This window comes from Euprymna scolopes, chromosome 46 (genome assembly GCF_053919585.1).
Source record: "Euprymna scolopes isolate OS-2025 chromosome 46, ASM5391958v1, whole genome shotgun sequence".
In the NCBI taxonomy this organism is placed as follows: domain Eukaryota; kingdom Metazoa; phylum Mollusca; class Cephalopoda; order Sepiida; family Sepiolidae; genus Euprymna; species Euprymna scolopes.
Window position 1 is genome coordinate 132,260,099 of NC_136527.1, and position 16,691 is coordinate 132,276,789.

At 28.9% G+C, this 16,691-nt stretch overlaps 1 protein-coding gene across 1 annotated transcript in view; it reads right to left on the reverse strand.

Moving 5' to 3' along the window:
* The window catches only part of LOC145271283 (QRFP-like peptide receptor), a 463,148-nt gene that overhangs the window by 181,416 nt on the left and 265,041 nt on the right, over positions 1-16,691 (reverse strand). The window lies entirely within an intron of this gene.

Below are 16,691 nucleotides of genomic sequence, written 5' to 3' on the forward strand. Positions count from 1 at the left end.
GATAAAGAAAGTTAATATATATATATATATATATATATATATATATATATATATATATATATATATATATATTGAGTTTTGTATATTAAGGCAGAATTTCATTATTCGCGCATATTATATATATATATATATATATATATACATATATATATATATATATATATATATATATATATATAGTTTCAGCTAGAGGAAGATCCTCAAAGAGGGGAAATATTGGTTGGATATATATATTTAACTAAGGGAGTAGTCACCAACAATGTGTATTTTTAAACATTATTTTATTATTCCGTGTCTTGGTTAGTATATTTGAACAAAGTATAGATAAATAAAGTATATTTAAATAAAGTATATTTAAATAAAGTATAGAACAATAAAGTATCTTAAAAAAAAGTATATGTAAATAAAGTATAGTTAAATAAAGTAAATAAATTATATTTAAATGAAGTATATTTAAATAAAGTATATTTAAATGAAGTATATGTAAATAAAGTATATTTAAATAAAGTATATGTAAATAAAGTATATTTAAATAAAGTATATTTAAATAAAGTATATTTAAATAAAGTATATGTAAATAAAGTATATGTAAATAAAGTATATGTAAATAAAGTATATGTAAATAAAGTATATGTAAATAAAGTATATTTAAATAAAGTATATTAAAATAAAGTATATGTAAATAAAGTATATTTAAATAAACTATACTTAAATAAAGTATGTGTAAATAAAGTATATTTAAATAAAGTATATGTAAATAAAGTATATTTAAATAAAGTATATTTAAATAAAGTATATTTAAATAAAGTATATTTAAATAAAGTATATGTAAATAAAGTATATTTAAATAAAGTATATTTAAATAAAGTATATTTAAATAAAGTATATGTAAATAAAGTATATTTAAATAAAGTATATTAAAATAAAGTATATTTAAATAAAGGATATTTAAATAAAGTATATGTAAATAAAGTATATTTAAATAAAGTATATTTAAATAAAGTATATTTAAATGAAGTATATTTAAATAAAGTATATTTAAATAAATTATATGTAAATAAAGTATATTTAAATAAAGTATATTTAAATAACGTATATTTAAATAAAGTATATTAAAATAAAGTATATGTAAATAAAGTATATTTAAATAAAGTATATTTAAATAAAGTATATGTAAATAAAGTATATTTAAATAAAGTATATGTAAAAAAAGTATATTTAAATAAAGTATATTTAAATAAAGTATATTAAATTAAGATATATTTAAATAAGGTATATGTAAATAAAGTATATGTAAATAAAGTATATTTAAATCAAGTATATTTAAATAAAGTATATTTAAATAAAGTATATTTAAATAAAGTATATGTAAATAAAGTATATTTAAATAAAGTATATTTAAATAAAGTATATTTAAATAAAGTATATTTAAATAAAGTATATTAAAATAAAGTATATTTAAATAAAGTATATTTAAATAAAGTATGTTTAAATAAAGTATATTTAAATAAAGTATATTTAAATAAAGTATATTTAAATAAAGTATATTTAAATAAAGTATATGTAAATAAAGTATATTTAAACAAAGTATATGTAAATAAAGTATATTTAAATAAAGTATATTTAAAAAGATATATTTAAATAAAGTATATTTAAATAAAGTATATGTAAATAAATTATATTTAAATGAAGTATATTTAAATAAAGTATAAATAAACTATATTTAAATAAAGTATATTTAAATAAAGTATATTTAAATAAATTATATTTAAATAAAGTATATTTAAATAAAGTATAAATAAAGTATATGTAAATAAAGTATATTTAAATAAAGTATATGTAAATAAAGTATATTTAAATAAAGTATATGTAAATAAAGTATATTTAAATAAAGTATATTTAAATAAAGTATATTTAAATAAAGTATATGTAAATAAAGTATGTTTAAATAAAGTATATTTAAATAAAGTATATTTAAATAAAGTATATTTAAATAAAAGTATATTTAAATAAAGTATAAATAAAGTATATTTAAATAAAGTATATGTCAATAAAGTATATTTAAATAAAGTATATTTTAATAAAGTATATGTAAATAAAGTATATGTAAATAAAGTATATTTAAATAAAGTATATTTAAATCAAGTATATTTAAATAAAGTATATGTAAATAATCTATTTAAATAATTATATTTAAATAAAGTATATTTAAATAAAGTATATTTAAATGAAGTATATTTAAATAAAGTATATTTAAATAAAGTATATTTAAATAAAGTATAAGTAAATAAAGTATAAATAAACTATATTTAAATGAAGTATATTTAAATAAAGTATATTTAAATAAATTATTTTTAAATAAAGTATATTTAAATAAAGCATATGTAAATAAAGTATATTTAAATAAAGTATATTTAAATAAAGTATATTTAAATATAGTATATTTAAATAAAGTATATTTAAATAAAGTATATTTAAATAAAGTATATGTAAATATTATATTTAAATAAGTATATTTAAATAAAGTATATTTAAATAAAGTATATGTAAATAAAGTATAAATAAAATATATTTAAATAAAGTATATTTAAATAAAGTATATTTAAATAAAGTATATGTAAATAAAGTATATGTAAATAAAGTATATTTAAATAAAGTATATTTAAATAAAGTATATTTAAATGAAGTATATGTAAATAAATTATATTTAAATAAAGTATATGTAAATAAATCATATTTAAATAAAGTATATTTAAATAAAGTATATTTTAATAAAGTATATTTAAATGAAGTATATGTAAATAAAGTATATTTAAATAAAGTATATTTAAATAAAGTATATGTAAATAAAGTATATTTATATAAAGTATATTTAAATAAAGTATATGTAAATAAAGTATATTTAAATAAAGTATATTTAAATAAAGTATATGTAAATAAAGTATATTTAAATAAAGTATATTTTAATAAAGTATATTTAAATAAAGTATATTTAAATAAAGTATAAATAAAGTATATTTAAATAAAGTATATGTCAATAAAGTATATTTAAATAAAGTATATTTAAATAAAGTATATGTAAATAAAGTATATGTACATAAATATATTTGAATAAAGTATATTTAAATCAAGTATATTTAAATAAAGTATATGTAAATATTATATTTAAATAATTATATTTAAATAAAGTATATTTAAATAAAGTATATTTAAATAAAGTATATTTAAATAAAGTATATGTAAATTAAGTATAAATAAACTATATTTAAATAAAGTATATTTAAATAAAGTATATTTAAATAAATTATATTTAAATAAAGTATATTTAAATAAAGTATATGTAAATAAAGTATATTTAAATAAAGTATATTTAAATAAAGTATAGTTAAATATAGTATATTTAAATAAAGTATATTTAAATTAAGTATATTTAAATAAAGTATATGTAAATATTATATTTAAATAAAGTATATTTAAATAAAGTATATTTAAATAAAGTATATGTAAATAAAGTATAAATAAACTATATTTAGATAAAGTATATTTAAATAAAGTATATTTAAATAAAGTATATTTAAATAAAGTATATTTAAATAAAGTATATTTAAATAAAGTATATGTAATTAAAGTAATTTTAAACAAAGTATATTTAAATAAAGTATATTTAAATAAAGTATATTTAAATAAAGTATATATAAATAAAATATATTTAAATAAAGTATATTTAAATAAAGTATAAATAAAGTATATTTAAATAAAGTATATTTTATATAAAGTATATTTAAATAAAGTATATTTAAATAAAGTATATCTAAATATTATATTTAAATAAATTATATTTAAATAAAGTATATTTAAATAAAGCATATGTAAATAAAGTATATTTTAATAAAGTATATTTAAATAAAGTATATTTAAATAAAGTATATTTTATATAAAATATATTTAAATAAAGTATATTTAAATAAAGTATATGTAAATATTATATTTAAATAAAGTATATTTAAATAAAGTATATTTAAATAAAGTATATTTAAATAAAGCATATGTAAATAAAGTATATTTAAATAAAGTATATTTAAATAAAGTATATATAAATAAAGTATATTTAAATAAAGTATATTTAAATAAAGTATATTTAAATAAAGTATATGTAAATAAAGTATATGTAAATAAAGTATATGTAAATAAAGTATATTTAAATAAAGTATATTTAAATAAACTATATTTAAATAAACGATATTAAAATAAAGTATATTTAAATAAAGTATATTTAAATAATATATATGTAAATAAAGTATATTTAAATAAAGTATATTTAAATAAAGTATATTTAAATAAACTATATTTAAATAAAGTATATTTAAATAAAGTATATTTAAATAAAGTATATTTAAATAAAGTATATGTAAATAAAGTATATTTAAATATCCTACATTTTGAAAAAATAGAACGTAACTATATAAAGGGAGAAAAAAACGTAAAATGTTAGAAAAAATATATATCAACAACAAAAAAATTATTAATATTTTTCCAAATACATACATACCCTTTATCTGTGCCGAAACCTAAACGTAGATTCCATGAGCAAAGCTTAGAGCTGGACGCCTATGGAATTGTCTTCCGTTTTTCTGCTTTCCAGCTGACTACAATATGGTTGTCTTCAAGTCTAATGCAAACAAGTTCTTGATGAGCCGTTCCAAATAAGTTAACAAATTTACCGAATCTCCATTACTAACGGTTTCAAAAGTGCCCACTTTCTACTGTACACTCTTTAACCTTTATCCTCGAGTGGTGTCTGGGCCTTGATAAGTGATGTTTACGTAAAAAAAGGAAGTTTTCAAGAATAGCGGAAACAAAAAAGAAAAACGTGAGCAACAAGCGCATGACAAACAAATTGCTGCTAGAAATATCTAAACAATTTGACGAAATAGAAACACAGTTGTTTGCAAAAAATATGCGAGTTAAAAACATATTTTAGGGGGTCAAAAAAAGAAACCTAAATTATAGCTAACTATAAAAAATAATATATATTTTTAATCAGCGACGATCGTAATAGACTGCGCAGGTTTAAATAGCGTATATATGAATAAAGTATATTTAAATATCCTACATTTAAAAAAATAAAACGTAACTATATTTGTAGAGAAAAAAAAACGTTAATATGTAAGGAAAATTTTTTTAAAAACTTTATATTTTGCTCAAATATATATAAGTAAACAGTCTTTGAAGAGTAGCGGCGGTATTGTATCAGTTTTGTGCTTCCATACCTACATTGACTGCGGCCATCTTTGAAACTTAGCGTCTCGTTTTATGCACCATTAACCGCTTCTTATGTGTAGCTAGATTAGCAACAAATTTTTTCCCAATACCAGAGGAAGCCACCATTATCAAAAAATCATTCAGAAGTTTGGAACCGAATAGCTACGCACATTTGGATTCTGAATAATTACGCACAGCTTCCACATATCACGCTTCTCATGAGTGGCAAGGGATTTATGAATTCATTGTTGCTCATCACGCTTCTTATGTGTGGTTAGATGTAGAGAATGAATTTAGGAAAACTCGTTCTTTTTTGCTAGGTAGGAAAACTGGTCCCTCATTGAATAAATATCGATTGAAAACAAATTTTATGACCGTTCTTTTTTATTCCTTTTTTTAAAAAAAAAGGAATCACCACTTATCAATGCTGGGAGGCCACTCGAGGATAAGAGTTAATAGGTATACATTAGTCAGTGTGATTATATCACTTGGCCTTTGGGTCAAGATCAAAGTGTAGAATCTGTTCTTCGGGTGCTACATTTCAATTTCTTGTTCTAGAGGAGAAATCCTTCTCGACTGAGACAATTTTTATTTTTTGTTCCTTTTCTCCACATTAAAAAGCGACCCTGGTGTCTAACTCTGTCCCGTGGAGAGGCATTGTAAATAGAAACATAAGTAGTTGAAATTTTGTTAATTGGATTACTTGGAGGGCTCATCAAGAACTTGTTTACGTTGGACTTGAAGACAATCAGATTGTAGTCAACTGGAAAGCAGGCGATCGGAAGAGAGTTCCACAGCCGTGCAGTTCTAAGAAAGAAGCTTTGTTCGTGGAATCTATTAGGTTTAGGCACGGATAAAGTGTGTGGGAAATTCTTGATAGTGGTTTTGGCTAGACGACTGTTTTTTCGTGAAAGTTTGGCGAAGGGGGGGCATATTATTGGAAAAAATAGTTTTACTTGTTTACTGTTGTTTATAAAAAATTAAATTGATTTTTCTAAGTGTTCGTTTTCTATATAGCTTTGAAAGTTTTGGTGGTTGAACTTAATTTTAAAGAGTTTGTTTATAAAAAATTAAATTGATTTTTCTAAGTGTTCGTTTTCTATATAGCTTTGAAAGTTTTGGTGGTTGAACTTAATTTTAAAGAGTTTGTTTATAAAAAATTAAATTGATTTTTCTAAGTGTTCATTTTCTATATAGCTTTGAAAGTTTTGGTGGTTGAACTTAATTTTAAAGAGTTTGTTTATAAAAAATTAAATCGATTTTTCTAAGTGTTCGTTTTCTATATAGCTTTGAAAGTTTTGGTGGTTGAACTTAATTTTAAAGAGTTTGTTTATAAAAAAAAACTAGAGTTGCCTCCCTTTTCATCTTATTTCCTTTTCCTTACACTTACTGAAAGGATGATAGCAGGAGGGAGAGGGGATATGGAAAGAGAGAGAGAGAGGAGACAACTGGTCGTATTCACCTGGAATGGGAAAATCAATGGATTTGAAAGGGAGCTGAGGGGAGAGAGAGAGAGAGAAAGAGAAAGAGAGAGTGAGAGGGGAGGGGGAGATAATAATAATAATAATAATAATAATAATAATAATAATAATAATAATAATAATAATAATAAGAGAGAGAGAGGAGAATGTTCTGACAGAAAGGAGTGTTTTGCTAAAATATTTATGTTAAAATCTAACAGAGGAATTTTAATTTAGATATAGAAATGTTATAAATAAAATATTACAGGTGTATTTATGTAATATAATAGATTTAGGAATTCATTGTTTAATAAACAATAAACAATCGAATTAACCCGGTAACAAAGAAAGAGTAGGTTTTGATATATAAACTAGAGACAGAGAACGAGATAGCCGTCCACGAGAGTAGGTTGAATTTGTCAGTCGTGCAAGCATTCTACGTTTCGGTTTAGGCACAGATAAAGAGTGCGGAAAATTATTGATAGTGGCTTCAGCTAGACGAGTGTTTTCGTGAAAGTTTGGCGGGGGGGTCATAGGTTGAAGCTCAGACGAGCACTTGCCATGTAAATAACCATAAAGGGTGCCTTACACTTTAAATAAGGCCCTGTCTCATTGGCCAAAAGTGCCGCTCATCGACCAATCACGGCAACCTATTTATTAAGCGGAACTAAAGACTCTCTTTAAACGCCGTCTTTCGTGCGAAAATCAGTGGAGAAAAGACGTATTATTCCATTTCTCTCCTTCTTAACTTGAAAGGAGCCGTCACTCAAGACGTTAAAAGAACTGTTTTGGACTTCTTAAAAAGCCACAAACACAATTGTTTCGCAACCTACATATTTTACGTTTGTGTTAAATACACTTTTTATTGTTCTCCGACTTGTATTCGTGTTTCTTTTTCGTGTGAGTCCAAAGTGTCAGGTCGAAACACAGCATATTTAGTTAAAAAAAAAACAAAAAACAAGAAATGTCGAGTGTTACTTTTGAACAAAAAATGTCCGACATGAGAGGATCACGTCTTAGGAGTCTCGATAATCGCTCCAAAATAGAAAATTAAAGAAAACACTGAGGTAGATATTGTTTAAAAACGAGCTGTTCCCCCATCCAAAGGAAAATAAATTTGTATATTTTTTAATATGTCCTGCTTGGTACACGCATTGATAGCTATGGCTCGCCATCCAACTCTCTCTCTCTCTCTCTCTCTCTCTCTCTCTCTCTCTCTCTCTCTCCCTCTCCTGGTGTCATCAGATCAGCCTGTCTGAAAATATTGACTTCCCGAGACGAAATGCACCTATCGTTGATGTCTTTTTTTGTGTGTGTATTTTTCTACTTACTTTTGCAAAACTTAATCATGTTCTGCAAAATGAAAAAACAAAAAATACAACCCACCTGCCCCCCCTTTTCTTCTTCCCATTCCCCATTTCTCTTTCTATCTCCCCCCACTTCCTGACTGGTTTCCTAACTTAAAATGCACCAAGCATTAATACTAAAACCCTTTTTCCCTCTCCCATTGCAAAACTCATTCATGTTCTGCAGGGCAAGGAACAACAAACGATAAAATCCACTGTAAACCAAACCAAACCAAACACTACAAACAAACGATTGAAGATAAAATAAGTTTGAAAAATAAAAATCTTCTACAAAATAACTGGATGCAACATGAATACTATTTGAAAATTAACTGAATCCGGCATTTAATACTCCGAAAAGAGTTTGATATGCCGTAATACAAAACAAAAACAACAACTACAAACAAGCGATTGAAGATAAAATAAGCTTGAAGAATAAAAACCTTCTACAAAATAACTGGATGCAACATGTAATCTATTTCCAAAAATAACTGGATTCGACTAATGATTAGGTAAGGAAAAAATATTTAATTCTCATCATTTTTTACAAAACATACACGACATTATTTTTCGAACATCGGCGAAAAACTGTTAATAGTCTGTAATATCACCTTTCTTCTTTATAACTTTTACCAATCTCTCTTTATAATGATCTTATACATGCACAATAATATCTCTACGTGTTTTTATTAGTTGTTTTTTTTTTTTTGGCATCTAGTATGCGTTCCCATAGTTGAGCCGCTTTCGTTATTTCAGGTCCATAATAGACCAGTTTGCGCAAGCATTTCCTATTAAATTTAGATCTGGGCTTTTTGCAGGCCTTTCCAAAGTAGTCATATTCACTTTGCCATCCATTCTTTCATGAGTTTTGACACATGGATGCTGCAATTGTCTTGTTGTAGAACAAAATCATTCCTCATCTCTCTTCTTATCTTTGGTAGGACTTTCTCGTTCAGCAACTGTTTGTAGCTTCCGCTGTTCTGTCGTTCTTTCAGCCACTCAAACAATATATCCATTAGCAATGATCATAGCCCAAACCAAAACTCCTCCTCCTCCTCCCATCTGTCGTTTGTTCAGTACAACATGCTTACCCCTTCTCGACCAAACATACCATCCATCGATCCCATCAAACGTGAAACCCTTCTAATAAGTAAATATAACCTTCTTAAAGTCAACATGTTTTGTTAACTACCTTTTAGCACTCTCCAGTCTTGCTCCTTTGTGTTTCTTATCAAAGCCAAACTAAAAAAATGATTACACTTGCAGTGGATTTTCACTCCTCAACTACGTACTTACAATCAGTTTGCTGCATTTAACCCTAATGTTACATAGAGTTATCATTGAAGTTATCACTAGGGTTATCATAGAGGGGCACCAAATTGACGTTTCGTGTATAACATAAAAGGGGAGGACCATAATTGTATTTGTTGTCGTGGAATGAATATTATTATTAGAATGAAAGGAGATTATGCGTGTCATAAAAGAATTCCGTGTGCGTATGATCGTCTAGTTTCATATGCGGTTGTGTGTGTTCATCTCTAATTGTTCATATGCGGTTGTGTGTGTGTGTGTTACATGCATTTTCATCGACATACCTTACTTCATGTGTCGTCGATGTTGATCCATCTGGAATTCATCTTCTTTTGGAGGGAGACTGGTACCTGTTAGACGAAGATTTATCACTCCAAGACGATGAATTGGTTTTATAGTTTTTTTATTTTCCTTCCAGATGTCGACACAGAATATGGAAGTGAATCTTGCTTGCTTTGAACACGTCAACGTCTCCCACCCCCAGTGAAGGGGAGGGAACATCTATTAAGCCGTCCGTCTTCTTCCAAGCCCAAATCCAGTCTCACAGATCTAGCCAATCTTACCACGTCACTCATACGTAATCTGGTCAGCTGACCCTCGGTTCTGGTAAACGTGTCTACACTCCACGTTTACTCACCTCTCTCTCTCTCTCTCTCTCTCTCTCTCTCTCTCTCTCAATCCATTCTGTAACATTAACCCTAACCCGAAAAGTGTTGATATGCCATAAAACAAACCAACCAAACCAACCAAACTTCTTTTTCTCTCTCTCTCTCTCTTTCTCTCTCTCTCTCTCTCTTTCTTTCTCTCTCTCTTTCTCTCTCTCTTTTGAGGGATTCATGAATTCATTGTTGCTCGTCCCTTCTGAGCGAGGTGTTCTGATTCAGGACCCTATTCACGCTGATTCTCGAATAAAGAGTTTGATGTAGTGCCATGGCTTTCTTTGCAATTGTACAGAAAATAGGTTGCAGTTTCTTTCTGTCCGAGCACGGATGATCTTAGGATGTGCTTTGGGAGATCATTGATGTAGATCAGGAAGAGAGTTGGCCCAGGATGGACATCTGATGGACTCCAGCATTAATACTATGAGCTTCTGATTTCTGCCCATCAACCACTACTCTTATGAACCTATCAGAGAGAAATCATTTAATAATCGAAAAGACATTTCCAGCTACGAATTTGATGCATGTGTTCCATTTCAGATCAGGAGTAAAGCTCAAGCCCAGAAGCTTGTCAAAACACGAGACCTTCGAAAGGCGAGAGCAATTCATATCATTTGATGTCAGATGGGGGTCAGAGCGTTTATGATATAAAGATAAAACGTTGGTTTTAGATTCATAAAAGTAACCAGCCACCTCTTTCCCCATTGTACCACATGCCCAATATCAGAAGAGAGAACACTTATGAACCTATCAGAGTGAAATTATTTAATAAGTGAGCAGACATTTCCAGCTATAACATAGCTGGAGACCTTTATGCCATACCTACTAAAGGCCTTTGATATGTCAAGGCCTATCCTTGAACTATCCTTAGAAAGGAAGCCTCCGTCGAGAGATTCGCTAATCCTATGATATATAACTGTTAGCACATCTGCTGTAGATCTAGCAGAACGGAAACCATATTGCATGACACCGAGGAAGTCATTTTTGTAGAGGTCTACGAATGATCTTAGGATGTGATTTGGGAGATCATTGATGTAGATCAGAAAGAGAGTTGGGTCCAGGATGGAATCCTGAGGGACACCAGCATTAATACTGTGTGTAATACAATCTGATGAACCTATCGGAGAGAAATTATTTAATAATTGAGAAGACATTTCCAGCTATACTATAGCTAGAGATCTTGTGAATAAACCTTCATACCATGCCCTATCAAAAGCCTTTCCTTGACATATCCTTAGATCGGAGGCCTCCGTCGAGAGATTCGCTAATTCTATTATATATAACTGTTAGCACATCTGCCGTAGATCTAGCAGAACGGAAGCCATATTGCATGTCACTGAGGAAGTTATTTTTGCTAAGGTCTACGAATGATCTTAGCATGTGATTTTGGAAATCATTTATGTAGATCAGAAAGAGAGTTGGGTCCAGGATGGAACCCCGAGGGATACCAGCATTTATACTGTGAAGAGATATGACGCAAGTCGACAATTACAGGTCAGAATAAAAAATAGGACTCCAGCATTAATATTGTGCGTAATGCAACCATTACTCTTATGAACCTATCAGAAAGAAATGATTTAATAATCGGAAAGACATTTCCAGCTATACCATAGCTGAAGATCTTGTGGAGTAGACCTTTATGCCATACCCTATCAAAGGCCTTTGACATGTCAAGGTTTCTCCTTGACATATCCTTAGAAAGGAAGCCTCCGTCGAGATGTATAGCTGGAAATCTTGTGTAGTAGACCTTTATGCCATACCTTATCAAAGGCCTTTGATATGTCAAGAGCAATTGCCCTAGAAAGGAAAACTCCGTCGAGAGATTTGCTAATCCTATGATATATAACTGTTAGCACATCTGCCATAGATCTAGCAGAACGGAAGCCATATTGCATGTCACTGAGGAAGTTATTTTTGCTGAGGTCTACGAATGATCTTAGCATGTGATTTTGGAAATCATTTATGTAGATCAGAAGAGAGTTGGGTCAAGGATAGAATCCTGAGGGACACCAGCATTAATACTGTGTGTAATACAATCTGATGAACCTATCGGAGAAAAATGATTTAATAATTGAGAAGACATTTCCAGCTATACTATAGCTAGAGATCTTGTGAATAAACCTTCATACCATGCCCTATCAAAAGCCTTTCCTTGACATATCCTCAGATCGGAGGCCTTCGTCGAGAGATTCGCTAATTCTATTATATATAACTATTAGCACATCTGCCGTAGATCTAGCAGAACGGAAGCCATATTGCATGTCACTGAGGAAGTTATTTTTGCTGAGATCTACGAATGATCTTAGCATGTGATTTTGGAAATCATTTATGTAGATCAGAAAGAGAGTTGGGTCCAGGATGGAATCCTGAGGGACACCAGCATTAATACTGTGTGTAATGCAATCTGATGAACCTATCGGAGAGAAATGATTTAATAATTGAGAAGACATTTCCAGCTATACTATAGCTAGAGATCTTGTGAATAAACCTTCATACCATGCCCTATCAAAAGCCTTTCCTTGACATATCCTTAGATCGGAGGCCTTCGTCGAGAGATTCGCTAATTCTATTATATATAACTATTAGCACATCTGCCGTATATCTAGCAGAACGGAAGCCATATTGCATGTCACTGAGGAAGTTATTTTTGCTGAGGTCTACGAATGATCTTAGCATGTGATTTTGGAAATCATTTATGTAGATCATAAAGAGAGTTGGGTCCAGGATGGAATCCTGAGGGACACCAGCATTAATACTGTGTGTAATACAATCTGATGAACCTATCGGAGAGAAATGATTTAATAATTGAGAAGATGTCTTCCAGCTATACTATAGCTAGAGATCTTGTGAATAAACCTTCATACCATGCCCTATACAAAAGCCTTTCCTTGACATATCCTTAGAAAGGAGGCCTCCGTCGAGAGATTCGCTAATTCTATTATATATAACTGTTAGCGCATCTGCCGTAGATCTAGCAGAACGGAAGCCATATTGCATGTCACTGAGGAAGTTATTTTTGCTGAGGTTTACGAATGGTCTTAAGATGTGATTTGGGAGATGATCATTGATGTAGATCAGGAATAGAGTTGTGCCCAGGATGGAACCGCGAGGGACACTAGTATTAATATTGTGAAGAAGGTATGACGCAAGTCGACAATTATTGGTTAGGATAAAAAATAACAATTATTCATTTAACAGACGGACGACGCCGGATAACCTTGACAAATAATAATGTTATGTGCGAAAAGAACCACAAGCGCGGGCCAGGCAAACTGCTGCATGAATCGCATTGTAGCTGTATATCTATCAGTTCAACTAAGAGAAATGTGTGCTAAATTTAAGTGATATTATCTCAAAACATGGTATTTAAAAAGTAGCAACGGTTATACAAAAATGCATCCACACGAGAATTTCTATGAAAAGAAACTCTAGTATTCAAGCAGTAACTTTACGATGAGCCATCAAAGACAAAATTACAGTAGAACCAGAAGAAAGACCAAAACGTAAATGTTTGGAAAAATAAAACTTAAATATGTTTACAAAAATAAAAACAAAAACGTAAATATGTTAGAAAAAAAAAATTAAATATGTTTGCAAAAAAAAAACAAAAAAAAACAAAAAAATGAAGCATGTTCAAAATTAAAATATAACAAAAACATTTATTTTTATTTCAAGGGTGCCATTATATACATTTTGTGCTTCCGTAACTCGGTGGACAGACAGTAACGCCACCTATAGTCAAACGGAGGAAACAGGCTCTCTCTTTCTTCACGATTACCGAACTAGGGGGGAACAAATAACTATTATTATACGCAACATAACCGACGATACCCACCTTTACATGCTGAGGGAAAAACATATGTCCAGCATAAAAAACAAAGCTAAGATTGCCCGGAATTATTTAGCATTCTGCTGCGTTCTCATACATAGTTGTGTCAGAAGTTAGTGACATTTTGTTTTTGGTTTTTGGTTTTTGTTGTTGTTTTTTTATTTTTTTTTTTTTTTTACTGAATAAACGCTTCAAAATAAATTAAACCACTAACAACTTATCCAGCTAGGTAGAAAAACCGATTTTGCACTTTTAAAAACTACAGTAGATAAGTATACATATTAAAAAAAAAAAATAGTATGCGGTCCGTAGTCTCATTTTTGAACAGAATAAGCGCTTTAAAATAAGTGAAACCACTAACAACTTAGCCAGTATAGGTAGCAAACTGACATCTAACTATCTAGAGGTTGTATAACCCAACTTTCATTACCATATCACTGCCCCCCCAAAAAAAAGAGTAAGACCAAACAACCAAATAGAGTCAAGAAGGAAGGAAAGACAGAGGAGAAAGCACTGACCAGACCTCTGTTGGATAAACGTGAAAAGAGCTGGGACCTGCCAACGAGAAATCAGTGGTAAGCAGCTGTTGCGATAATGTAAATTTATTAGCAAATGTTATCGAAAGAGGTGGAGAGTACTGGAAATCTGGGATGACTTGTCACTCAGCTTCCGGGTAACACCACAGTATGTATATATATATATATATATATATATATATATATATATATATATATATATATATATATATATTGTCATGGCTCTTGTGGGCTGCGACGTTGTTTGGCTGTGGAATTTATTATATACAATCTCTCACATTCTGAAAATCCTATCATAAGTTGCTCGCTTGGTTAGTATTGCTGGATGGCATCGTCCTTTCGAGTTAAAACTCCTACTTGTGAGACATCGGCTTGGGGTTATTAGCTGGTTGGATGACCGCGTCCCTTGTCGAGACGAAGTAGGTTCATTTCACAGTCGGATTTCGTCGCGGTTTGCTTGATCTGTGTTGGTTAATAGGAATTCTTGTGTGCGGGGCGTTTGCTCAGTTGGTAGAGTGTTTGCCTCGCATGCAAGAGGCTCGGGTTTCGAATCCTGAGTTCGGATGTGTCTAATTGATGAGCCAAAATGAGGGCGAAACTCGAGTCTTGGACTTCCGGTTCGTTGATTGTCATGGCTCTTGTGGGCTCCGACGTTGTTTGGTTGTGGAATTTATTATATAAAATCTCTCACATTCTGAAAATCATATATATATATATATATGTATATATGCATATATATATACATATACATGTATATATGTACATATATATATATGGTTGTGTCTTTACATAAGCAGTAGTTTGTTGCTACACTGTCATGAGCATGTTTCGGTCTACTAGTATTTACTAACTAGAGACTTCATCAGGCAACAACCCTTATTTTCGAAAACGTTTTCATGATAGAAAAAAAATGCCTTTTTTTGCTGAGGATAGATTTTCGAACTTCATTTAGACTTCCGTTATCTAAATAAAGGTTGTTAGCAAATATTAGTACACCGAACCATGCTCATGACTGTGTAGCAACAAACTACTGCTTATGCAAAGACAAATGTAATCTGCTCTACCTCTGTATTGATCACTCTTGAATGAAGCCCGTTATATTTCACTGGTTACCCTAGCTTTGGAAAATAGCAACCTCAAATTATATATATATATATATATATATATATATATATATATATATATATATATATATAACTAGTTCATTTACTCACATAAATTTAATATACGAAAGTATAGATTTATGCGTGAACTTTAAGTATTTACTTCAAAAGTGCTCAATACGTAGGTAGAGCTAGTTAGTAATTTATAAATATATATGGCGACTAAGCTACACTGAATATTCTGCGTTTCATCCACTGTAGGATTCGTCAGGCTTATGTGCAAATTTTGTGGTTGCTTCTTGTTTTTATATATGTTGAGGATTACTAGTTAGCCAATCAGCTTTCTAGTATCCACCGCGCCCCCTCCTATCAGCCAATGGGCATGCATTTTATCGAACAAAGGATCTGTTTTAGAACTAGGTTAGTGGTTTAAGGTAGATCTTTTCCCTCTTTTTTTATATATATATGAATATACCTATGTGTACACACACACATGCACACACATATACATATATATATATATATATATATATATATATATATATATATAATATACATATATGTGTGATCGTTTATGTATATTCATGTTTATTTAATTTATTTATTTGTTTGTTTTCTATTGTTTTTGTTAATTTTAAAGCTATTTTGTATCGCTATCCTAGAGTGAGTTTTATTTTGTGAACACAGTTGTTTGCTATTTCTTGTCTACAGTTTAATAGATTTGGAGGTTCTTTAAAGTACAGGATAGAAAATTTTTCATGGAGGCATAATTTACATGGGTCGTCTAAGTGTCTGCATGTGGTAGCTTGTCTCATTATTTTCCATTCGACTACCGGCGAATGTCCGCTTTCTTTGAGTTCCAAGTATTTATTCGCTAGTGTTGTTTTTATACGGTGTTTTTTTATTTTTGAAGGTACTTTTGTGGTCATAGTATCGGGTTTTAAAATCTAAGGAGGTCATGCCTATGTAATATTTCTTGTTATTCGGGTTTTCTTTCGCAAATATTGTTGCTTGATAAACTACATTTTTGTTAGGCATTTATTTTGGACTGGGCAAATTGTGCGGTGTCTACAGTTGCATTTATCTTGTTCGTTATTATTATTAAAAAAAAGAGGGAAAAGATATACCTTAAACCACTAACCTAGTTCTAAAACAGATCCCTTGTTCGATAAAATGCATGCCCAT